At 50.3% G+C, this 26,775-nt stretch overlaps 1 long non-coding RNA gene across 1 annotated transcript; it reads left to right on the top strand.

Moving 5' to 3' along the window:
• Positions 1–411: 411 nt before the first annotated feature.
• Positions 412–6,300, top strand: LOC142255271 (uncharacterized). Its single transcript, XR_012727392.1, has 2 exons — positions 412–4,765; positions 5,858–6,300. It is a non-coding gene; the product is annotated as an uncharacterized LOC142255271 (long non-coding RNA).
• Positions 6,301–26,775: the final 20,475 nt, after the last annotated feature.

The raw sequence follows: 26,775 nt of genomic DNA, 5'->3' as shown, positions 1-26,775 counted from the left end.
CGCAATAAGATCGTTCACTATGGCGTCCCCGTCTGGAGTATTAAGATTGAGAGCGCCCTCAGGATCAGAATCCTGATCAGCTGTCTCCGCATCATCAACCAGAGATTCCCCCCGCTGAGACCCTGAACAATATGATGTCGAGGGAAATTCTAAGGCGGGCTTTGCACACTACGACATCGCAGGTGCGATGTCGGTGGGGTCAAATCGAAAGTGACGCACATCCGGCGTCACTTGCGATGTCGTAGTGTGTAAATCCTAGATGATACGATGAACGAGCGCAAAATCGTCGTCATCGTATCATCGCTGCAGCCTCCGACATTTCCATAATGCCGGGGGAGCGACAGGTACGATGTAGTTCCTCGCTCCTGCGGCAGCACACATCGCTGTGTGTGAAGCCGCAGGAGCGAGGAACTTCACCTTACCTGCCTCCCGGCTGCAATGAGAAGGACGGAGGTGGGCGGGATGTTTACATCCTGCTCATCTCCGCCCCTCCACTTCAATTGGCCGCCTGCCGTGTGACGTCACTGTGACGCCGCACGACCCGCCCCCTAAGGAAGGAGGCGGGTCGCCGGCCAGAGGGACGTCGCACGGCAGGTATGTGCGTGTAAAGCTGCCGTAGCGATAATAATCGCTACGGCAGCTTTCACTATATATCGAACGTGCGACGGGGGCGGGACTATCGCTGCAGCATCGGTAACACATTGTTACCGATGTTGCAACGTGCAAAGCCCGCCTAAGCGAGCCCGCTTAGTCGGTCTGGGGCTGGGGTCTAAGTCAGAACCCTCAGCCTGGGATGTATGAGATACCCCGGGAGGACATTGTTGGTCCAACTGAGGGGGGCCAGGGAACAATGATTCAACAGAGTCTTTTTGCTGAGATACCGGCCTGGACTGCAAGGCTTCTAGTATCTTAGCCATAGTCTCAGAGAGTTTTGCAAACTCCGTCCCCGTCACCTGGACAGTGTCAACAGGTGGCTCCCCCTGGGCCCCTCTTAGCAGAGGCTCTGGCTGAAGAAGTGTCACAGGGGTCGAACATTGCACACAATGAGGGTCAATGGAACCTGCCGGCAGCTGGGTCGTACAAGCGGCGCAGGCAGCATAATAAGTCTGTGTTTTGGCACCCCTGCCTTTTGTGGGCGCCATGCTATTGTTTTCCCTGAGTAACACAATAGGGTATATAGCCAGAATGAACTGTGCTCATACAGTGTAAAGTATATACTATAAACAAATAATGTATCAATACACTACAGCACCATGGGGCTAGCACCACAGGTGCTGCTTACCACCCGCCTAAAGCGGTTGTGAGGCCACCAGAGACCGTGTCTGGGTCTCCCAGGGTTTGTCCCTCTCTGCAGCGTCGGAGGAGCTGACAGGAATGGCTGCGGCGTCCTGACGAGAGGAGGGAGCCGTGGGCGTGGCCGAGAAAGTGCGGGAACTGGTGCTCACACTGTGCACAGTGAGGGGGGTGGAGTATGCAAATCATACTCCAGCCCTCAGTGCTGCTCGTTCCGTTCAGCGTCCCGCCCTTCCCCTGCCTGTCAGGGCTGGGGGCGGGAGAAAAGGAAACTAGGCCGCAAGAAAGCCGGGGACTCGAGTATAAGTGTGGCCGCAGTAAAAGCGTGTCCGGCGCCGAAGTCCCCGGCGAACTACAAGTCCCAGCCGCGCCGCAGTTTCCCATGGCAGCGGCGGTTAGCGCGGTAGCCCCTACATATAAACACACTCAGCGACGCTGAGTGTGTAATGGCACAGTTTAACCCGGTCAGCGCCGCGGTCACCGGTGCACTAGCACACCCAGCAAAGCTGAGGTGTTGCCGTGCGCGGTCCCCACAGGGATACAGAGTACCTTCAAGTAGCAGGGCCATGTCCCTGAACGGTACCCGGCTCCTATCCAGCAGTCTCCACAGGAGTTGTGGATGAAGCACGGTCTCAGTGCCTGGAGACCGATAGGATCCCACTTCACCCAGAGCCCTGAGGGGGATGGGGAAGGAAAGCAGCATGTGGGCTCCAGCCTCCGTACCCGCAATGGATACCTCAACCTTAACAACACCGCCGACAAGAGTGGGGTGAGAAGGGAGCATGCTGGGGGCCCTATATGGGCCCACTTTTCTTCCAACCGACATAGTCAGCAGCTGCTGCTGACCAATCTGTGGAGCTGTGCGTGCATGTCTGCCTCCTTCGCACAAAGCAAAAAAACTGAGGAGCCCGTGGGAGCACGGGGGGTGTATAGGCAGAAGGGGAGGGGCTTAACACTTTTGAGTGTAGTACTTTGTGCGGCCTCCGGAGGCATAGCCTATACACCCAATTGTCTGGGTCTCCCAATAGAGCGACAAAGAAAGGGGGAATTGGCGTTTACTATTAGGAGGAGGTGAGTGCAGGGAAGGATTTTCTCCCTTGATGTTTTTCAGATCCGTCTATCAGTGATTCTCCAGTATAATACAGTGGATGAGGAATTTGGCCACACAATAAGCAGAAATCAAACCTGAGCAACACCATGTCCAAATCTTCAGGGCAGTTACAGAGTGTTTGGGGCGATTTGTTTTTGCTTCCAACAGTGAAGTTTGTGTTTTGATCGCCCTGTGTGATATCACTGAAGATTGCGGGAACCGGCTTATGGGGTAAATCAAAAATATGTGTCCAGATTACAGTGATGTTTACCAGTATAGATTGCTGTAAATGATTGTTCTTGAAGGGAAAAGGAGGGGGGCTTGTTTTGCGTAATTGTTCTTTATCATCAGAGCTAAAGAAGGCAAAGGACCCCCATCCAGAAACGTGAGACCACCATCTTTCATGCTTTATTCAATAGAGGAAAAATCTTGACAATTATTAGTGACATACCTTGCAGTTGTGATGTGTGGTGAGATTTTTCCAATTCTGGAAATCTTTACAGATCTATGACCGGATAATGCCAGGAGCAGAGGAGGATGAGGAGGAGGAGGTGAGTGCAGGGAAGGGTTTTCTACCTTGATATTTTTCAGATCCATTTGTTATCAGTGGCCCTTCAGTAAAACACATTGTATGAAGAATACGGCCACCAAAATATGCAGACAATCATCACACACGAGCAGCGGTGCGAACAATTGTGTAGAGGAGTTAGTATCTTGGGGAGATTTGTTTTCTTGTTGATCCTAACAGTGATGTTCGTGTTTCGATCGCCCTGTGTGTGATACCAGTGAAGATTGCGGGGAACCGGATTATGGGGTAAATCTAAAATATTTCTCCAGATTACACTGGAGTTGTTTATCTGTATATATTGATGTAAACGATTGTTCTTGAAGGGGGTGTGCTGTTTTTCTTCACTATTTTTTTATCTTCAGAGCTAAAGAAAGCAAAGGACCCCCATCCAGAAATCTAAGCTCATGAGACCACCATCTTGTACTTTATTAATCCTATAGTAGAGAAAAGATCTTGACATGAAAATATTAGTGACATAAGTCGCGGTTGTGATGTGTGGGGAGATTTTTCTTCCAATTCTGGAATTCTTTACAGATCTATGAGCGGATAATGCTGGGGGCAGAGGAGGATGAGGAGGAGGTGAGTGCAGCGAAGGGTTTTCTACCTTGATATTTTTCAGATCTGTTTAGTGGCTCCAGTGGAACAAAGTAAATGCAGAATGCAGCCTCAGAGATATACAAGTACAAAATCATTCTTAAGCAATAGTGTTTCCAAAGTGACATGTGACTTTGTGGGTTTGGGGCGATTGTCTTCTGGTTCTCAGCAGCTCCTGTGTGAGGAGAAGGGAAGGAGCAGAAGATGAGGAGGAGGTGAGTGAAGGGAAGGGTTTTCTCTCTTGATATTTTTCAGATCCGTTTGTTCTCCTTGGCTCTCCAGTAGAATATATTGTTTGCAGAATAATGACCCGTGGATCTTAAGCAGCATTGTGTCCAAATTGTGAGAAGTCTTGGTTGTGTTTGGGGGCGTTTGTCTTCACTTTTTATCTTGGTAGTGCAGTTCAAGTTTAAAGACCCCTGTATGATGGCTCTGAAGATTACTAGTGACCTCCTTACTGTGGTAAATATACAAATTATGGGCAGGAACTGTTTACCATTTTGTATTGTTGTAAAAGATGATATTTAGGGTGGGGAAGGTGGGGGGCTGCTTTACTGTTCTTTATCATAAGGGTCTACGCAGATCGCTGAATTTGGCACAGATCTCCCATTTAGAAACGTGAGACCACCAGTATATCATACTTTGTAGATTGTATACTATTGAGAAAATATGTTGAAATGGAAACATTAGTGAGATAAGTTGAGTTGTGGCAGCGATGGAGATTTTCCAATGCTATAATTAATTACAGATCTATGACCGGATAATGTCAGGAGCAGAGGAGGAGGTGAGTGCAGGGAAGGGTTTTCTCACTTACTATTTTTTAGATCTGTTTCCAGTAGAACAAAGTAGTTGAAGAATGAAGCCCCTAATATATAGAAGTACAGGATCATTGTAAAGCAACAGTGGTTTCAAATGAGCATTTCATTTTAAGGAAGGTTTGGGGTAATTATCTTATGTGGATTACAGTTAACTCATCGTTGTAGTAGAGTGCAGGGAAGGATTTGTTCTTTGGTCTTTTTCAGATCCGTTTGGTATTCTTGGATCTCGGGTAGAATAAAGTGAATGAGAAATAATGACCCCCACAAGATGCAAGTAAACTGAGTGTGTCCAAATTGTGAGACGTTTTGGTTGTGTTTGGGGGCGATGGTCTTCCCTGTTTATCTCAGTAGTGAAGACCCCTGTATGATGGCTGTACGATTACTAGTGACCTCCTTACTGTGGTAAATTTATACAAATTATGGCTATGAATTGTTTACCATTTTGTATTGTTGTGAAAGGTATTTAGGGTGGGGGGGGGTGGATTGCTTTACTGGTTTTTATCATCAGAGTCCATGAAGATCTCCGAATTTGGCACAGGGCCCTCAACCAGAAACGTGAGACCACCATCTTATTTCACTTTATTGATCTTATACTAAAGAGAAAAGAATATTGATGTGAAAATGATGACCTGGATGACGGATTTCTGACGACTGAGAATGTTCTATGTTGGTTAGTTACAGATTTGTGATTTTGAGACAATGGGAGTTGGTAGGTTTGATTTTGGATGAGGGGAGTGCGGGGGGAAGATTTTCTTTTTGTATTTTTCAGATCAGTTTCAGAAGAAGAAAGTAGCTGAGGAATAATTACACCTAGACAATGCAAGTAGGCTGTTATTATTCAGTAACCATGTGTTTACGTAGAGAGGGTCTGGGGGCGATTTTTTTTTCTTATTAATCTCAGCAGTACAAGTATGAAGACCCCTGAATGATGGGACTGATGATTGCTAGGAGCCTTCTTACTGTGGTGAATATATACTTGTTTTAGATTGTGGTAATTGTATATTTCTCTGTCGCTCCATTGGGAGACCCAGACCATTGGGTGTATAGCTATGCCTCCGGAGGCCACACAAAGTATTACACCAAAAGTGTAACGGAGCCTTCTTACTGTGGTGAATATATACTTGTTTTAGATTGTGGTAATTGTATATGTTCTTGATGGTGGGGAGGGTTGTCATCTTTTACTGCTGTTTTTTTATCATTAGAGTTAAGGAAATTCTCATGTAGAATCTTGGAAACACCACTTTAGGGTATATGTTTCTACAGGACTGTGAAAAGATTTTGACTTGGACACTAGTGACATAAGATGGTGTTGTGGTGACGACGGACACTGTCCGATGCTTCATCTCCTCACAGGTCTATGACCGGATAATGTCGGGAGCAGGGATGGAGCTCAGGGGGACTATAGATTAGAAGGATTTTCCCTTTTTAGTAATTTTTCGACTGTCTGTTTTCTAGTATGCTCTGAAATTTAATAAAGTTTCTATTCTTTCACAGACTTTCACTGCATCAAATTTGTCTCAGCGCTTTGGTAACATTATTCTCGGCGGCGATCGTATCCTCCATCTTCATCAAGACTCTGGATTCCACCCTTTCCAGGATTCCTCTTCTTCACGTCTCCTCACCGCGGCTTCGGATTGCCCACTTGCCGACCAAGAGCGTTGCCTGTTTTCCGCCGTAGACTAAAAGGATCGTTCTAATATACTACTGGAGTCGACTTTCGTTATGGACTTGCACAAGGCGATGGAAGAACCCTGAGCTGAATTTGCTCAACCTGCACAACTTTATAAAGGACATTTTGACTGAGACTTTTTCATGAAGGACTGTTAGATTCTTTTGTAATGTTATACTGTAACCACTGTCATTATCTGTGATTATTGTCAGTGCTGTTTGTCAAAAGCCTACAATTTGTGCTAATAAAAATGTGACGTTTTTCTATCCATTTCTATTAATTAATTCTTTATTATTTCTATTAATTTATTATTTATTTAATATTATTTCTATGAAGGTGTCATACCTATATTTATTAATATTCTATCTAGAAATCAATGTCTGTGTAGAATTAGCTGGTTGCTGTGGGGTATCCCAATCTCGTCCGTTTTCAACATTTTCATTATTTAAATAAAAAAAAAAAAATGAAAACAAACCAAGAGGCTCTTATAATATCACCTGTGACTTATTGGCGATCTATTTAAACTTCATTCCTACTGTGAAGAGAACATATCAGTTTTGACAGTCGTAAAAGAGTTTGGTGATGCCAGGGTGAACATTAGGCTTCCTGCAGAATCAGGAGGTGGTGGGGGGGGTCAGTGATGGGCTGGGGAAGGCATATCCTTGGGGGGTCCCACAAAACTACAAGTGAATAGCTGCTGTTAGAGCCGTTGACCTTACACTGGTACAGTGGGCCCTGGGTTTCTTCTACTGCAGGTCATGGCCAATGTGTACAGGCAGCTCCTGTACAACAAGCCATTGATACCAATGGACTGATCCTTATGTTCCCCAAACCAGAATCCAATTGAGAACCTCTGGCACACAATGTATCATTTCACCCAACGCTGTTGAGTAGTGCTATAGACTGTCCATGAGCTTACTGATCCCCTGATCCAGGTCGTGGAGGAGACCTCCAGAAGGACACAATGTTTCATCTCATCAGTAATGTGCCTAGATGTTGTTGAGAATGCACACAGCCATGTAGGGGGCTATACACACTACAGAGTCACATTATGAATTGTCCTTATGAAGGTCATACAAATTAGATCGTCCTGTAATTTCTACTTTTTTCTTTGTCGCTCTATTGGGAGACCCAGACAATTGGGTGTATAGGCTATGCCTCCGGAGGCCGCACAAAGTATTACACTCAAAAGTGTTAAGCCCCTCCCCTTCTGCCTATACACCCCCCGTGCTCCCACGGGCTCCTCAGTTTTTTGCTTTGTGCGAAGGAGGTCAGACACGCACGCACAGCTCCACAGATTGGTCAGCAGCAGCTGCTGACCATGTCGGATGGAAGAAAAGTGGGCCCATATAGGGCCCCCAGCATGCTCCCTTCTCACCCCACTCTTGTCGGCGGTGTTGTAAGGTTGAGGTATCCATTGCGGGTACGGAGGCTGGAGCCCACATGCTGCTTTCCTTCCCCATCCCCCTCAGGGCTCTGGTGGAAGTGGGATCCTATCGGTCTCCAGGCATTGAGACCGTGCTTCATCCACAACTCCTGTGGAGCCTGCTGGATAGGAGCCGGGTATCGTTCAGGGACATGGCCCTGCTACTTGGAGGTACTCTGTGTCCCCGTGGGGACCGCGCACAGCAACACTCCAGCTTTGCTGGGTGTGCTAGTGCACCGGGGACCGGGTTAATATGTGCCATTACACACTCAGCGTTGCTGAGTGTGTTTATGTATAGGGACTGCCGCACTGACCGCCGCTGCCATGGAACACTGCGGCGCGGCTGGGACTTGTAGTGCGCCGGGGACTTCCACGCCGGCCGCGCTTTTACGGCGGCCGAGTTTATTACTAGAGTCCCCGACTTTTTGCGGCCTAGTTTCCTTTCCTCCCGCCCACAGCCCTGACAGGCAGGGGAAGGGCGGGACGCTGCACAGAACGAGCAGCACTGAGGGCTGGAGCATGCTTTGCATACTCCACTCCCCTCACTGTGCACAGTGCAGGCACCAGTTCCCGCTCTTTCTGGGTCACGCCCACGGCTCCCTCCTCTCCTCAGGACGCATTCCTGTCAGCTCCTCGGACGCTGCAGAGGGGGACAAAATCTGGGAGACCCAGGCAGGGACTCTGGTGGCCTCACAACCGCTTTAAGCGGCTGGTAAGCAGCACCTGTGGTGCTAGCCCCATTGTGCAGTAGTGTAACATTATATGTTTATTTCTTCAGCGCTCTATTGGGAGACCCAGACGATTGGGGTATAGCTACTGCCCTCTGGAGGCCACACAAAGCACTACATTAAAAGTGCAAGGCCCCTCCCCCTCTGGCTATACCCCCCCCGTGGTATCACGGGTTCTCCAGTTTTAGCTTTGTGTGCGAAGGAGGTCAGACATTCCATGCATAGCTCCACAGATTTTAGTCAGCAGTAGCTGCTGACTGTTTCGGATGGAAGAAAAGAGGACACATATAGTGTTCCCAGCATGCTCCCTTCTCACCCCTGGATGGTGTTGTAAGGTTGAGGTACCTATTGCTGGTACAGGGCTGGAGCCTGACATGCTGTTTTCCTTCCACATCCCCTGGTAGGGCTCTGTGGAAGTGGGATCCTGCCGGCCTCTCAGCTCTGACGCCGGGCTCCATCCACAGACCCATTAGAACCTGATGGAGACGGAGCAGGAGTACGATCAGGGACAGGCCCTGCATCATACAGGTACTCTGTGTCCCCGGCAGGCACAGACACACTCCGGGCTGGCTGGGTGTTGTAGTGCGCCGGGGACCGCAACGTGGAGTTGGTGTCCCTACAGATTACTGGGGGACTTTTTTGTGTATGGGAACGCAGCGCCGACCCCCTCTGGACCGGGCGGCGCTGCTGTGACTTGTGGTGCGCCGGGGATCCGCCGTCCGCGCTTTTACGGCGGCGGCGGTTATAAATTTAGTCCCCGGCTTTTTGGGCCTAGGACGCCGGCAGCTCCGATTCGTTCCCGCCCCCACCCTGTCATTCAGGGTAGGGGAGAGACGCTGTTCGCTAGCAGCGACGAGGGCTGGAGCCTGATTTACATGCTCCAGCCCTCTCACTTGGCACAGAGGGAAGCAGGCTTCCCGCTCTTGGCCAGGAACGCCCAGGGCCCGCCCCCCTTCCTCTCTCGAGACGCCGGCAGCCATTACATGCATGCCTGGCTGGAGGAAGGACGCAAGGCTCTGGGAGACCTGGACTAGGGGCTATCTGGCGACCACACACCCGCTTTTTAAGCGGGCGGTAAGCGATTTTTCTGTGCTGGTCCCTCTAGTGCCTCACTGTGTATCAGTGTACTGTGTACAGATATATAGATATTGTATTTCTTGCACTGTGAGGTCGCTTCTGGCTGCATATCCCAGATCGCTCTGTGGAAGCAGCAACATGTCATCCTCAAAACGCAAGGCGGCCAAGGCAAAAAGGGCTGTGTATACTGCGTGTGCTGCATGTGGGGCTAATCTACCAGCAGGCTCCGATGACCCCCATTGTGTGCAATGCTCCGACCCGGTGCTGCTTCGCCAGCCGGAGTCAGGAGAGGTAGCGACCCAGGCTGAGACGCTTGTAAGTTCCGCCCCGGTGACAGGGACAGACTTTGCAGTTTTTGCAGATAATATGTCTGTGTCTATGGCAAAAATCCTTGAAACCTTGCAATCTATGCATGGGGCTCAGTCTCTGGGCACGGCGAGGCCTCTGTCCTCAGGTCCCCCTTACTTGGAATGTATCCAGCCCACAGGGGGGTCCCCGGCTTCACAGGCCGAGGATTATGACTCAGATGATGGCCCCAGCCACCCTAAGCGAGCTCGCTGGGAAAGACCCTCGACGTCTTCACACTGCTCAGGGTCTCAGCGCAATCAGTCTCCCTGTGATGTGTCTGATGAGAGTGATCAGGAATCCACTCCTGGAACCCCTCTCAACCTGGATACCCCGGATGGGGATGCCATGGTAAACGACCTTATCTCAGCCATCAATAGGCTGTTGGATATTTCTCCCCCAGCCCCTTCAGCAGAAGAGGCGGCGGCGGAGCAGGAGAAGTTTCGTTTCCTTTATCCCAAGCGTAAATTGAGTGCTTTGTTAGATCACTCTGACTTCAGAGAATCAATCCAGAAGCACGACGCTCACCCAGAAAGGCGTTTCTCTAAACGATCTAAAGATACGCGTTTCCCTTTCCCCCCTGAGGTGGTCAAGCGCTGGACACAGTGTCCAAAGGTAGACCCCCCGATTTCCAAACTTGCAGCTAGATCCATAGTTGCAGTGGAGGATGGCGCTTCACTTAAAGATGCCAATGACAGACAGATGGACCTTTGGTTAAAATCTGTCTATGAAGCTATCGGCGCGTCGTTTGCTCCGGCATTCGCAGCCGTATGGGCACTCCAGGCTATTTCAGCTGGCTTAGCAAAAGTGGATGCTATCATGCATCCAGCAGTGCCGCAAGTGGCGCACCTTACCACGCAGATGTCGGCGTTTGCGTCTTACGCTATCAATGCGGTCCTAGAATCTACCAGTCGCACCTCAATGGCGTCCGCCAATTCGGTAGTTTTGCGCAGAGCCTTGTGGTTAAAGGACTGGAAAGCAGATGCTGGTTCCAAAAAATGTTTAACCAGTTTGCCTTTGTCTAGAGATAGACTGTTTGGCGAGCCATTGGCTGACATCATTAAGCAGTCCAAGGGTAAAGACTCCTCTTTACCACAACCCAGAACATCCAAACCTCAGCAGAAAAAGTGGCAGCAGAGGTTTCAGTCCTTTCGAGGTTCGGGCAAGACACCATTTACCTCGTCCAAAGGGACTCAGAGGACGCAAAGAAACTCAGATTCGTGGCGGACTCACACACGCCCCAAGAAAGCAAATGGAGGTACCGCTTCCAAAGCGGCTACCTCATGACTTCCAGCCCCCCCCCTCCGCATCGCCGGTCGGGGGCAGGCTCTCCCGCTTTTCCGGCATTTGGATGTCACAGGTCAAAGACCGGTGGGTGACGGACATTTTGTCTCGCGGGTACAGAATCGAGTTCAATTCTCGTCCTCCAGCTCGGTTCTTCAGAACCTCCCCACATCCAGACCGAGCAGATGCTCTGCTGCAGGCGGTGGATTCCCTAAAAGCGGAAGGAGTGGTGATCCCAGTCCCTCCTCAGGAACAAGGGCAAGGGTTTTACTCCAATCTCTTTGTGGTTCCAAAAAAGGACGGCTCGTTCCGTCCTGTTCTGGACCTAAAACGGCTCAACAAACATGTGCACGCCAGGAGGTTCCGGATGGAAACCCTCCGCTCTGTCATTGCCTCAATGTCCAGAGGAGACTTCCTTGCCTCAATAGACATCAAAGATGCTTATCTCCACGTGCCAATTGCTACAGAACATCAACGTTTTCTACGTTTTGTGATAGGAGACGACCATTTTCAGTTCGTAGCTCTTCCATTTGGTCTGGCGACAGCCCCACGGGTCTTCACCAAGGTCATGGCGGCGGTGGTAGCAGTCTTGCACTCTCAGGGACACTCGGTGATCCCTTACCTAGACGACTTATTGGTCAAAGCTCCCTCTCAGGAGGCATGTCAGCACAGCCTGAATGCTACGCTGGAGACTCTACAGTCTTTCGGATGGATCATCAACTTTCCAAAGTCGATCCTATCACCGACTCAGTCACTAACGTATCTTGGCATGGAGTTTCATACTCTAGCAGCGATAGTGAAGCTGCCGCTGAACAAGCAGCGGTCACTACAGACAGGGGTGCAATCTCTCCTGCAGGGCCAGTTGCATCCCTTGCGGCGTCTCATGCATTTCCTAGGGAAGATGGTGGCAGCCATGGAAGCAGTTCCCTTTGCGCAGTTTCATCTGCGCCCACTTCAATGGGACATTCTCCGCCAATGGGACGGGAAGTCAACGTCCCTGGACAGGAAAGTCTCGCTTTCCCAGACGGCCAAGGACTCTCTACAATGGTGGCTCCTTCCCACCTCATTATCTCAGGGAAGATCCTTCCTGCCCCCATCCTGGGCAGTAGTTACGACAGATGCGAGTCTGTCGGGGTGGGGAGCAGTGTTTCTCCACCACAGGGCTCAGGGGACGTGGACTCCGCAGGAGTCCACCCTTCAGATCAATGTTCTGGAAATCAGAGCAGTGTATCTTGCCCTACTAGCCTTCCAGCAGTGGCTGGAAGGAAAGCAGATCCGAATCCAATCGGACAACTCCACAGCGGTGGCATACATCAACCACCAAGGAGGGACGCGCAGTCGGCAAGCCTTCCAAGAAGTCCGGCGCATTCTAATGTGGGTGGAGGACAGAGCATCCACCATATCCGCGGTTCACATCCCAGGCGTAGAAAACTGGGAAGCAGACTTCCTCAGTCGCCAGGGCATGGACGCAGGGGAATGGTCCCTTCACCCGGACGTGTTTCAGGAAATCTGTCGCCGCTGGGGAGTGCCGGACGTCGACCTAATGGCATCCCGGCACAACAACAAGGTCCCGGCATTCATGGCGAGGTCGCGCGATCAAAGAGCTCTGGCGGCAGACGCCTTGGTTCAAGATTGGTCGCAGTTTCAGCTCCCTTACGTGTTTCCGCCTCTGGCGCTCTTGCCCAGAGTGCTACGCAAGATCAGATCCGAGTGCAGCCGCATCATACTCGTCGCTCCAAACTGGCCGAGGAGGTCGTGGTATCCGGATCTGTGGCATCTCACGATCGGTCGACCGTGGTCACTGCCAGACCGACCAGACTTACTGTCCCAAGGGCCGTTTTTCCATCAGAATTCTGCGGCCCTGAACCTGACTGTGTGGCCATTGAGTCCTGGATCCTAGCATCTGCAGGATTATCTCAAGGAGTGGTTGCCACAATGAGACAAGCTAGAAAGTCGAATTCTGCTAAGATCTACCACAGAACGTGGAAGATTTTCTTATCCTGGTGCTCGGCCCAGGGAGTGTCTCCCTGGCCATTTGCATTACCCAAGTTTCTTTCCTTCCTGCAATCGGGGTTAGAAAAGGGCTTGTCGCTCAGCTCCCTTAAAGGGCAAGTTTCGGCACTATCCGTGTTTTTTCAGAAGCGTCTAGCACGTCTTCCTAAGGTGCGCACGTTCCTGCAGGGGGTCTGTCATATTGTGCCCCCGTACAAGCGACTGTTAGATCCATGGGATCTGAACAGGGTACTAGTTGCTCTCCAGAAGCCGCCCTTCGAGCCTCTGAAGGAAGTTTCCTTTTCTCGGCTGTCGCAGAAAGTGGCGTTTCTTGTTGCGATCACATCGCTTCGGCGAGTGTCTGAGCTGGCAGCTCTGTCATCCAAGGCTCCCTTCCTGGTGTTCCACCAGGACAAGGTTGTGCTGCGCCCCATTCCGGAGTTTCTTCCTAAGGTCGTATCATCTTTTCATCTTAATCAGGATATTTCCTTGCCTTCTTTTTGCCCTCATCCGGTTCACCGGTATGAAAAGGACTTACGTTTGCTAGATCTGGTGAGAGCACTCAGAATCTACATTTCCCGCACGGCGCCCATACGCCGTGCCGATGCACTTTTCGTCCTTGTCGCTGGTCCGCGCAAGGGGTTGCAGGCTTCTAAAGCCACCCTGGCTCGATGGATCAAAGAACCAATTCTAGAGGCCTACCGTTCTGCGGGGCTTCCGGTTCCTTCAGGGCTAAAAGCCCACTCAACCAGAGCCGTGGGTGCGTCCTGGGCATTACGTCACCAGGCTTCGGCTCAACAGGTGTGCCAGGCAGCTACCTGGTCCAGTCTGCACACTTTCACCAAGCATTATCAGGTGCATACCTATGCTTCGGCGGATGCCAGCTTAGGTAGAAGAGTCCTGCAGGCGGCAGTGACACCCCCATAGGGGAGGGCTGTTTTGCAGCTCTAACATGAGGTATTTATTTACCCACCCAGGGACAGCTTTTGGACGTCCCAATCGTCTGGGTCTCCCAATAGAGCGCTGAAGAAGAAGGGAATTTTGTTACTTACCGTAAATTCCTTTTCTTCTAGCCCTTATTGGGAGACCCAGCACCCGCCCTGTTGTCCTTCGGGATGTTTTTTTGTTGTTTGCGGGTACACATGTTGTTCATGTTGAACGGTTTTTCAGTTCTCCGATGTTATTCGGAGTTAATTTGTTTAAACCAGTTATTGGCTTCCTCCTTCTTGCTTTGGCACTAAAACTGGAGAACCCGTGATACCACGGGGGGGGTATAGCCAGAGGGGGAGGGGCCTTGCACTTTTAATGTAGTGCTTTGTGTGGCCTCCAGAGGGCAGTAGCTATACCCCAATCGTCTGGGTCTCCCAATAAGAGCTAGAAGAAAAGGAATTTACGGTAAGTAACAAAATTCCCTTCTTTACACTGTATAGTGCACAGTTGATTTCTGGCTATATACCCTATTGTGTTGCTCAGGGAAGATAATAGCATGGCGCCCACGAAAGGCAGGGGTGCCAAAACACAGGCTTATTATGTTGCCTGCGCCGCATGTACGACCCCGCTACCGGCAGGTTCCACTGACCCTCATTGTGTGCACTGTTCGGCCCCTGTGGCACTTACTCAGCCAGAGCCTCTGCTAGGGGGGGCCCAGGGGGAGCCACCTGCTAACACTGTTCAGGTGACAGGGACGGAGTTTGCAAAACTCTCTGAGACTATGGCTAAGATACTGGAAGCCTTGCAGTCCAGACCGGTATCTCAGCACAGGGACTCTGTTGAATCTTTGTTCCCTGGCCCACCTCAGCTGGACCAACAATGTCCTCCCGGGGTATCTCATGGATCCCAAGCTGAGGGTTCTGACACAGACCCCAGCCCCAGACCGACTAAGCGAGCTCGCTTAGATTTTCCCTCGACATCATCATATTGTTCAGGGTCTCAGCGAGGGGAATCTCTGGTTGATGACGCGGAGGTAGCTGATCAGGATTCTGATCCTGAGGCCGCTCTCAATCTTGATACTCCGGACGGGGACGCCATAGTGAACGACCTTATTGCGTCCATCAATCGTATGTTGGATATTTCTCCCTCAGCTCCTCCGGCGGAGGAGTCGGCTTCCCAGCAGGAGAAATTCCGTTTCAGGTTTCCCAAGCGTACACAGAGTATGTTTCTGGACCACTCTGATTTCAGAGAGGCAGTCCAGAATCACCAGGCTTGTCCAGATAAGCGTTTTTCTAAGCGCCTTAAGGATACACGTTATCCCTTTCCCCTTGACGTGGTCAAGGGTTGGACTCAGTGTCCCAAAGTGGATCCTCCAATCTCCAGACTGGCAGCTAGATCCATACTTGCAGTGGAAGATGGGGCTTCACTCAAAGATGCCACTGACAGGCAGATGGAGCTCTGGTTGAAATCCATCTATGAAGCTATCGGCGCTTCTTTTGCCCCAGCTTTCGCAGCCGTATGGGCGCTACAAGCTATCTCAGCAGGTCAAGCGCAAATTGACGCAGCCACACGCACGTCCGCGCCACAGGTGGCGTCCATAACCACTCAGACGTCGGCATTTGCGTCTTACGCTATTAATGCTGTCCTGGACTCTGCGAGCCGTACGGCGGTTGCAGCCGCCAATTCGGCGGTACTCCGCAGGGCCTTGTGGCTACGGGAATGGAAGGCAGATTCTGTTTCCAAAAAGCGCTTAACCAGCTTGCCAATTTCTGGCGAACGATTGTTTGGCGAGCGTTTGGATGAAATCATCAAACAATCCAAGGGAAAGGATACATCCTTACCCCAGCCCAAACCGAACATACCCCAACAGAGGAAGGGGCAGTCGAGGTTTCTGTCCTTTCGGGGCGCGGGCAGGTCCCAATTCTCCTCGTCCAAAAGGCCTCAGAAAGATCAAAGGAACTCTGATGCATGGCGGTCTAAGTCACGTCCTAAACAGACCACCGGAGGTGCCGCTACCAAAGCGGCTTCCTCATGACTTTCGGCATCCTCACTCCGCATCCTCGGTCGGTGGCAGGCTCTCCCGCTTTTGCGACACCTGGCTGCCACGGGTAAAAGACCGTTGGGTGAGAGACATTCTGTCTCACGGTTACAAGATAGAGTTCACCTCTCGTCCCCCGACTCGATTCTTCAGGTCATCCCCGCCTCCCGAGCGAGCCGAGGCTCTTCTGCAGGCGCTGGGCATTCTGAAGGCAGAAGGAGTGGTGGTCCCTGTTCCTCTTCAGCAACAGGGCCACGGTTTTTACTCCAACTTGTTTGTGGTCCCAAAGAAGGACGGGTCTTTCCAACCTGTCCTGGACCTGAAACTTCTCAACAAACACGTACAGACCAGGCGGTTCCGGATGGAATCCCTCCGCTCCGTCATCGCCTCAATGTCCCAGGGAGATTTCCTTGCATCGATCGATATCAAAGATGCTTATCTCCACGTACCGATTGCTCCAGAGCACCAGCACTTCTTGCGCTTCGCCATAGGAAACGAACACCTGCAGTTCGTGGCACTGCCGTTCGGCCTGGCAACAGCCCCACGGGTTTTCACCAAGGTTATGGCTACTGTAGTAGCGGTCCTCCACTCTCAGGGTCACTCGGTGATCCCGTACTTGGACGATCTGTTGATCAAGACACCCTCTCTAGAGGCATGCCAACACAGCCTCGACGCTACCCTGGAGACTCTCCAGAGTTTCGGGTGGATCATCAATTTTCCAAAGTCAAATCTGACACCGGCCCAATCGCTGACATACCTTGGCATGGAGTTTCATACCCTCTCAGCGATAGTGAAGCTTCCGCTGATCAAGCAGCGGTCACTACAGACAGGGGTACAATCTCTCCTTCAAGGTCGGTCACACACCTTGAGGCGCCTCATGCACTTCCTGGGGAAGATGGTGGCAGCAATGGAGGCAGTTCCTTTCGCGCAGTTTCACCTGCGTCCTCTTCAATGGGACATCCTACGCAAATGGGACAGGAAGCCGACGTCCCTCGACAGGAACGTCTCCCTCTCGCAGGCGACCAAAGCTTCCCTTCGGTGGTGGCTTCTTCCCACTTCATTATCGAAAGGGAAATCCTTCCTACCCCCATCCTGGGAGGTGGTCACGACGGACGCGAGTCTGTCAGGGTGGGGAGCGGTTTTTCTCCACCACAGGGCTCAGGGTACGTGGACCCAGCAAGAGTCCTCGCTTCAGATCAATGTTCTGGAAATACGGGCAGTGTATCTTGCCCTGAAAGCGTTCCAGCAGTGGCTGGAAGGCAAGCAGATCAGAATTCAGTCAGACAATTCCACAGCGGTGGCATACATCAACCACCAAGGCGGCACACGCAGTCGGCAAGCCTTCCAGGAAGTCCGGCGGATTCTGCTGTGGGTGGAAGCCACGGCCTCCACCATCTCTGCAGTTCACATTCCAGGCGTGGAAAACTGGGAAGCAGATTATCTCAGTCGCCAGGGCATGGACGCAGGGGAATGGTCCCTTCACCCGGATGTGTTTCAGGAGATCTGTTGCCGCTGGGGGGTGCCGGACGTCGACCTCATGGCGTCCCGGCACAACAACAAGGTACCGGCGTTCATGGCACGGTCTCAAGATCCCAGAGCTCTGGCGGCAGACGCCTTAGTTTAGGATTGGTCGCAGTTTCAGCTCCCTTATGTGTTTCCTCCGCTGGCACTGTTGCCCAGAGTGTTACGCAAGATCAGGGCCGACTGCCGCCACGTCATCCTCGTCGCTCCAGACTGGCCGAGGCGGTCGTGGTACCCGGATCTGTGGCATCTCACGGTCGGCCAACCGTGGGCACTACCAGACCGACCAGACTTGCTATCTCAAGGGCCGTTTTTCCATCTGAATTCTGCGGCCCTCAACCTGACTGTGTGGCCATTGAGTCCTGGATCCTAGCGTCTTCAGGGTTATCTCAAGACGTCATTGCCACTATGAGACAAGCTAGGAAACCAACGTCCGCCAAGATCTACCACAGGACGTGGAAAATTTTCCTGTCGTGGTGCTCTGCTCAGGGTATTTCTCCCTGGCCTTTTGCCTTGCCCACTTTTCTGTCCTTCCTTCAATCTGGACTGGAAAAGGGTTTGTCGCTCGGCTCCCTTAAGGGACAAGTCTCAGCGCTCTCTGTGTTTTTCCAGAAGCGCCTAGCCAGACTTCCACAGGTACGCACGTTCCTGCAGGGGGTTTGTCACATCGTCCCTCCTTACAAGCGGCCGTTAGAACCCTGGGATCTGAACAGGGTGCTGATGGTTCTTCAGAAACCACCATTCGAGCCAATGAGGGATATTTCTCTCTCACGCCTTTCGCAGAAAGTGGTTTTTCTAGTAGCAGTCACTTCACTTCGGAGAGTGTCTGAGCTAGCAGCGCTGTCATGCAAAACCCCTTTCCTGGTGTTTCACCAGGACAAGGTGGTTCTGCATCCGGTTCCGGAATTTCTCCCTAAGGTGGTATCCCCCTTTCATCTCAATCAGGATATCTCCTTACCTTCTTTTTGTCCTCATCCAGTTCACCAATGTGAAAAGGATTTGCACTTGTTAGATCTGGTGAGAGCACTCAGACTCTACATTTCTCGTACGGCGCCCCTGCGCCGCTCGGATGTACTCTTTGTCCTTGTCGCTGGCCAGCGTAAAGGGTCACAGGCTTCCAAATCAACCCTGGCTCGGTGGATCAAGGAGCCAATTCTCGAAGCCTACCGTTCGGCTGGGCTTCCGGTTCCCTCAGGGCTGAAGGCCCATTCTACCAGAGCCGTGGGCGCGTCCTGGGCTTTGAGGCACCAGGCTACGGCTCAGCAGGTGTGTCAGGCGGCTACCTGGTCGAGCCTGCACACTTTCACGAAGCACTATCAGGTGCATACCTATGCTTCGGCGGATGCCAGCCTAGGTAGACGAGTCCTTCAGGCGGCGGTTGCCCACCTGTAGGAAGAGGCCGTTTTACGGCTCTCTTACGAGGTATTATTTTACCCACCCAGGGACTGCTTTTGGACGTCCCAATTGTCTGGGTCTCCCAATAGAGCGACAAAGAAGAAGGGAATTTTGTTTACTTACCGTAAATTCCTTTTCTTCTAGCTCTAATTGGGAGACCCAGCACCCGCCCCTGTTTTTTTGTGTACACATGTTGTTCATGTTGAATGGTTTCAGTTCTCCGATATTCCTTCGGATTGAAGTTACTTTAAACCAGTTTATAATTCTTTTGCCTCCTTCTTGCTTTTGCACCAAAACTGAGGAGCCCGTGGGAGCACGGGGGGTGTATAGGCAGAAGGGGAGGGGCTTAACACTTTTGAGTGTAATACTTTGTGCGGCCTCCGGAGGCATAGCCTATACACCCAATTGTCTGGGTCTCCCAATTAGAGCTAGAAGAAAAGGAATTTACGGTAAGTAAACAAAATTCCCTTCTTTTAACTTTCATTTTGTGATACTTTGGAAGCCAGCTCACACGTGATCGTTTTGGTTAAATCATTGTTAGTTCTCGATGAATTTCGTAATTTATCAATAAATCTTTTCAACTTGCATCTGTCATTCATCCAGATACGATGAGTGATTTAAGTGTTCCCTTAATAGTTTTTGAGCATGTTGCATTCTTTGCCTATATATCCGGCATTCTCCGGGTCCTAGAGTTGTCCCTTCTAAGCAACACAAATTACCCAGGTGAGCAATGTTCCCACAACACCCGCCCTATCTGAACAAGTGAACTTTAGAGGAGCACCAGTGTGGTACTAACAAAATCTTTTACCTATTAAGACCATATGGGGACACAGATTGTACCCTTATTATTTCCTATTGGTCTTAGATGTTTCTTCCAAGTTTGACTTCCTAATTTCAATAATGTTTCACCTCTGGGGTAACCACTTGCTTTCTTTAGTGCTTCTCCATTTCTTTGGTGCCTCTCCCAGTTCTTAGACATTAACATTAGAAGAAGCATATCACAGGGTATGTAAAGACCAGACAGGTGGCTCTTGGCTGGCTCTCACACTTGAAACCCTGCGCTGTCCCTTATCTTGGAGGTAGGCTTGATGGTAGACAGGTCCCAGCCCCCAGCGTGACCCTGACTCCTGTCCGAGCCCTGATCTTACTCCCCCTCTCCTCTACCCTCGGGTTGGGCCAGGAAACCCAATAACGAAGCCCCACAAAACCACACTGACAAGGGAGAACGGAAACTCGTACACACTGCACTTAAAACACATAGGAGGGACAATATGTGTACCAGGGAGTAACAGAAAAGAGAGGGAAGTAATGCACAACTGGGGAACATTCACACCACACAGTATCATAACAAAGATCACTGTAAACAGGATCACCACAGCGCTGAGTAGTGAAATCCAGGATCTTGTATAGCAAGTAGATGACTTTGATTGTCAATTAGCAACCTGAGCTCCTAGCATTGTTCCCTAGGTCAGCAGGCATTAACTCCTGCAGGACTAAGTAACAGAGCACATGAAACAGCCAATGCCCAGCTCTGGCTGAACAACTAGAAGACAACAGATTGCCTGTCAGCCTTTGCAGTGTGAACAAAGCCTGACACCACCAAGACACCTAATGAGTCTGGACCTGAACACCGCATTGCAAAGCAACGGATACCTTTCTGAAAGTGGGTTAAGCTCACTTCCTATGTTGGAAGAGACTCATGATCTTTCTCCTTATCTTCCCCCCAATAAACTCAACAAGAAACTCACTTTAAACCCTTTGCATTTATACAACAGCTAAAGGTCCTCTTTTGTGAGACAGCTCTTATTTTATTATTGGCCGGAGCGTATCTAGTGGGTGGGGGGCACACAAAGCATTTGCCCCGGCTGCAGCTGACAGGGGCATCATCTGGCTGCCTGATGCGCTAGTCCAATGTGTCTCCCCAGCAGCTGCATTTTGACGCCACTCCATACTGGGATTCAGCTGTTCTGTGAGCCGGCTGTCAAGCTGACAGCTGGCTCAAACAAGGTGTAGCACCAGCTCCTATGTCCTGTGTTATGCTTACCACGTGAGCATGGGGTTAGTGGATCCACTGGACTGAAGGTACCGATCACTGGCCTGGAGGAGGAACTGGATCGGCCACGGAATCTTCACTAAAGCCATCGGAGGTGGCGATGGGTACACACGCTGGTAGGTAGCCGACCGAGGGCAGCCCCAGGGGTTCAACTGTACCTTGGCAGCTCTCGCCACGGAAATCCACACACTCTGGTAGAAACAGCTGTAGCAGCTGGTGTGAATTTGGCCGGGATGGATGGATGCGGTAGCAGTGGCTCGTGGATACTTGCAGTAGCGGATATCATGGTAGGCAGACGGCATGGATACTTGCATCAGCCGCATCAGATATCGTGGAAGGCGGCCAACATGGATAGTTGCAGCAGCGGAATTGACATGCACTGAAACGCAGATACAAATCAGCCAGAGCATACGGCACAATTATAGCAGCAGCAACACAATGGACCTGAGAACTAGCAATGTATAGAACTCATTGTCCAGGCACCTCCCTTAAGGGAAAGGTGCCTTAAACACCTAAAGCTTCTTCCAAGCTGAGAGGCACTTCCAGATCATAACCATCTACTCTTGCAATCGGCAAGGGAGAATCCGAAAAGGGTGCAGCGTGCGCACTGTGAGAATTCACTTCTCTTCGTGACAGCAAGCCTTCATCATAAAGCTGGACAACCCCTTCAGTTAGAAAATTTAGCATTGTAGCATGCCCAATCCCAACAGCTTGTAACATACTCACTGTCAGGATTCAGCTTTGCTTGCCTGTTCCTGCAGTCATCACAGTAATATACAATTTTCAAACTTATGGTCACGTGGCAACTAGCTTTTACTCCTCTCAATGAATCTGGAAGATGTTTTTCATTGAACATGGAAGAGCAGCTTGTAGGTACAGGACTGTCTGTGGGCAAATTGAATGAGCGGTCACATGACAAATACTCAAACCACATGGGGTGGGTGCTGGAAAAGCTAGATCTGCCTCTGCTATAAGCCATGTATAAGAAGTGCTGCTAAACAGAGGACAGTGGGTGCAGAGGCAATGGCACTGATTTACGTCTTTCTGTGCTCCAGAATACCAGCATAGTTTGTGCCTTGCACCACATTTTTCGATGTGCTACTTAGGATGGACTGTCCTATCCTGTATGAAAGCCCAGACAGGGAATGCAGCATTCTTTTAGGATAGTGAAGTACATCAGAATTACAGGTCAAAAATAGAGATACAAACAGATATAAAGCATAGAAACATTTTTTCCAGATAGTAATATGTTGCACAACTGCTGCTCTCAAGATGATGAGGGTAGGATTGTGAATGATACAGAGATTCTATTAATTTGGGGGAGGGGAGAGAAACAACTAGCATTTCTTATTTTGTCATTTTTGGGAAGGGGATTAAATATTGTTAAAAGTGAAACATTGTACATTGTACTGTTTTTGCACACCTGCTTTACTTGTCCAATATGACAACTTGTATATCCCAAACATATACTCCAGCCTGCTGCCACATTTTGCTTTTTGTAGGTCTACCAGCTAGCACCATGTCACAAGGCTAAAGTAATTGTCATTTGGTAGGGGGAAAAAAAATTCAATTTTGGGTACATAGCCAAGAAACTCGCCAGATCTAAAAGTCATTGAGAATCCTCAAAAAGTGGTGGTCAGCAAATAAACAGAAACTGTGAAACTCCACGCACGGATTAGACAAGAATGGGTCATCAGTCAGGATTTGGCCCAGAAGCTGATATCCATCTTACAGGGCGAAGGACAGAAGCCTGGAGAAATAAGGGCCAACACTATATATATTCTTTACATAACCAGGTTAGGGGTGCTATTACTATAGAATGCTTTTTAGAGGGACTATTACAATAGGCTTGGATTTACGAGGGGGGGTAGGGGGTTCGGTGCTATTATAATAGACTAGGGTTTGGGGGGCTATTACTGTAGTCCTGGGGTTAGAGAGCCTATTACTGTAAACTGGGACTGACAGAGTCTATTACGGTAGACTGGAGTTAGGGGAGCCATTACAGTAGACTAACAGAGGCACTATTATTTTAGAGTAAGGTTTAGAGTGGCTTACAGAGTGAGGGATAGTGCAAGGGATAAAATGGATGGGGGACAGTGTGGGGGATGCTCAGTATGGAGAGGGGGCAGCATGGGTGTGCTCAGTATGGAGTGGAGCAATGTAGGGGACTCACTCAGTATGAAGATTGGGGCAGTGTGCGGGGTCTCAGTGTTGGAGCCAGGCTGGCACGGCCGGCGGTTAACCCCATGCCTCCCAGTCTGCTCCAAGTAAAGGGGGATTTCTGTGCCTTGCACTCTGTGTTCCACTCTCCCTCTGACACAGTAACTGACACCCGGGGAAGTTCTTCTGTTTCAACATAACTTTACTTGGTTCTGGGTTCTTCGCCATCAGTTTAACAACATATATACAGTTTTTCAGGGCACCGACATTAATCCCACAAGGGTTCCTGTTTAACTCCACATCTATAGTTATAGTTTGGGGCCGGCTGCTTCCCTGGCACCCAGATACTTTCAGGCTCTCCCAGGCCCCTTATCCCCCTGGCCAGCATCACACATACAGAGTTTGGATCATTCCAGCGCCTGAACCCCTTCATCCCACCCAGAGGGCCTTGCATTCTGCCTGAAAGGGTCCACAGCGTATTATTCTTCAGACTACTGCTTCTGGCCAGGACCAGACCTACCCTACTCCAAAGCGCGTAACTGACCTTCGGCCACAGGCACGCAGGAATCTAGTGTCAGTTTGTGCCCACAGCCACACTGTGCACACCCATGCTGACACGTGCAGTGTTCTGCTGTGTTCATCCAGTGTCAGTTCTTATCGCAAGCTCTGAACACAAAGTGGTTTTAGACTTCTACCGCTCTTTTTTTAACAGATATTAAAGAAGTTGTCCAGTGTAGAATGACAATTCTGCACTTACTGTATAACTGCAGACTTGTGAATCCTCCCAGCACACTCATTGTGTGCTGTGAGGATTAACCGGTGTCTGCGTCGCGTCGGGAACAGGAGTCAATTATGCAATATACTGTACATAGTAGGAGCTGCATTTTCATGGGATACAATTGTATGTTGGGCTGGCGGTGGTTCTGATGATGTAGTCATGTACTGACGATGGGTCTGGTGATGTAGTCGTGAATTCAGGTTGGTTCTAGATCAGTAGCCGTGTACTGATGGTGGTTTTGGTGATGTAATTGTTTAGCAATGGTGGTTCTGGTGATGTATTCATGTAACAATCGCGGTTCTGGTGACTTACTCGTGTACTGATGGTGGTTTTGGTGATGTAGTTGTGTACCGATGGTGGTTCTGGTGATGTAATTGTGTCCCGATTGTGATTCTGGTGATATAGTTGTGTACTTATGGTGGGTCTGGTGATGTAGTCGTGAATTGAGATTGGTTCTGGTGATGTAGCCGTGTACCGACAATGGTTCCGCTGACATAGTTGTGTACCGATGGTGGTTCTGGTGATGTAGTTGTGTACTGATGGTGGTTCTGATGATGTAGTTGTGTACTGATGGTGGTTCTGATGATGTAGTCATGTACCGATGGTGGTCCTGGTGATGTAGTCCTTTACCAATGGTGGTTCTAGTGATGTAGTCATGAGAGGAGGCTGGTTCTGTTGATGCAATCGTGTACCGATGATGATTCTGGTGATGGAGTTTTGTACTTATGGTGGGTCTGGTGGTGTAGTCGTGAATTAAGATTAGATCTGGTGATGTAGTCATGTAGATTTAGCAGTATTTCATTGATTAAACTTGATAGTAGATAATTATAGGGTAAGTGTTCAAAACTAAAAATATAGCTGTCTCAATTAGGCCATATGACAGCTGCACAAGTATTTGATTAAAGCCTCCATACACTATAGACAGTTGTCCCATCATTCGACTAGCAGCTATCTCACCTGACTCTACCATACAAAGGAGCGCTCACTTTGTCCAGTGCTATCGGTTTTCCATGAGAAAAGCTGCTACTAGACATCTCTGGCGGTGGCTCATCTCTCAGAGAACAAAAGTATCCACAGTCTGAAATCAGATATGCTGGGTCTTCATTACCCTGACAATCTTACTGTCAGGCCAAACCTATCTCCTGAAGCAAGCAGACCAGCAGAGCTTAAAGGTGGTGTCACACATAGCGATGCAGCAACGATCACGGCCAGCGACCTGACCTTATCAGGATCGCTGCTGCGTCATTACATGGGTTACTGGTGAGCTGTCAAACAGGCAGATTTCACCAGCGACCAGTGACTAGCCCCCAGCCAGCAGCGACGCGTGGAAGCGTAACTAAAGTAAATATCGGGTAACGAAGGAAAGCACTTCTCTTGGTTACCCGATATTTACCTTAGTTACTAGCATCCGCCGCTCTCACGCTGCCAGTGCCGGCTCCCTGCTCCCTGCACTCCTAGCCAGAGTACACATCGGGTTAATTACCCGATGTGTACTCCAGCTACGTGAGCAGGGAGCCGGCACTGGCAGCGTGAGAGCGGCGGACGCTAGTAACTAAGGTAAATATCGGGTAACCAAGGAAAAGGCTTCTTGGTTACCCGATGTTTACCGTAGTTACAGCTTACCTCAGCTGCCAGACGCCGGCTCCCTGCTCCCTGCTCGCTTCATTTCGTCGCTCCCTCGCTGTCACACACAGCGATGTGCGCTTCACAGCGGGAGAGCAATGTCCAAAAAATGAAGCAGGACATTCAGCAACGACCGGCGACCTCACAGCAGGGGCCAGGTCGTTGCTGGATGTCATACACAGCGACAGCAACGGGACGTCGCTGCTACGTCACAGAAAATGGTGACTTAGCAGCGACCTCGTTGTCGTCATCGTCGCTATGTGTGACACCACCTTTACTCTTGCTAGCCTGCCTATGAATCAGCACACATCCAGTTAATGCCCGAGTCTGCCTGTGTTGATCTCAGACACTAGACACTAGAGACCCCATCGGGCGGAGTGTCAGACTCTGCAATCTGAACAGAGCCCAACGCCACCATGACAGTATGTGAAAAACTCTGTGCGACAAAATGTGTGTATAACCACAATGGTAACTATTAAGAATGGATAAGGTAAGTATATCTGTCTACACAGGTGTAACCCCGAATATGGCGCAACTTCAGGTAAATCCTCCAAATTGTATCAATGTGTAAGAACATTTGCCGACTAATCTTTTGGCCTAACCAGTATATGGTACAAAGTTATACATTATCTAATATTCTTTCATACATTAGCTTATAATTTCTTCAGCGCTCTATTGGGAGACCCAGACGATTGGGTGTATAGCACTGCCTCCGGAGGCCACACAAAGCAATTACACCAAAAAGTGTAAGGCCCCTCCCCTTCTGGCTATACACCCCCAGTGGGATCACTGGCTCACCAGTTTTCTGCTTTGTGCGAAGGAGGTCAGACATCCACGCATAGCTCCACTGTTTGTAGTCAGCAGTAGCTGCTGGCTATATCGGATGGAAGAAAAGAGGGCCCATATGGGGCCCCCAGCATGCTCCCTTCTCACCCGCGGTGGTGCTTGTAAGGTTGAGGTACCTATTGCTGGTACAGAGGCTGGAGCCCACATGCTGTTTTCCTTCCACATCCCCTGGAGGGCTCTGTGGAAGTGGGATCTTGCCGGCCCCCAAGCCCTGAGGCCGGGCTCCATCCACAGACCCAGAGAACCTGCTGGATTTGGAGCGGGAGTGCCGTTCAGGGACAAGGCCCTGCAACTTTCAGGTACTCTGTGTCCCCGGCAGGCACGGACACTCTCAAGGCTTGCTGAGCGTTATAGTGCGCCGGGGACAGTAGCGCTGTGCGCTGGGGTTAGGTCACTGCAGCTTTGCTGAGTGACGTTACATGTTGGGAACTACTGCGCCGACCGCTACTGGAGCGGCGGCGCAGCTGCGACTTGTGGTGCGCCGGGGACTTTGCGCCGACCGCGCTTTTACGGCGGCGGCGCTTCTAACTTTAGCCCCCGGCTTCTG

This window comes from Anomaloglossus baeobatrachus, chromosome 10 (genome assembly GCF_048569485.1).
Source record: "Anomaloglossus baeobatrachus isolate aAnoBae1 chromosome 10, aAnoBae1.hap1, whole genome shotgun sequence".
In the NCBI taxonomy this organism is placed as follows: domain Eukaryota; kingdom Metazoa; phylum Chordata; class Amphibia; order Anura; family Aromobatidae; genus Anomaloglossus; species Anomaloglossus baeobatrachus.
This window is presented reverse-complemented; position numbering and strand designations above follow the sequence as displayed.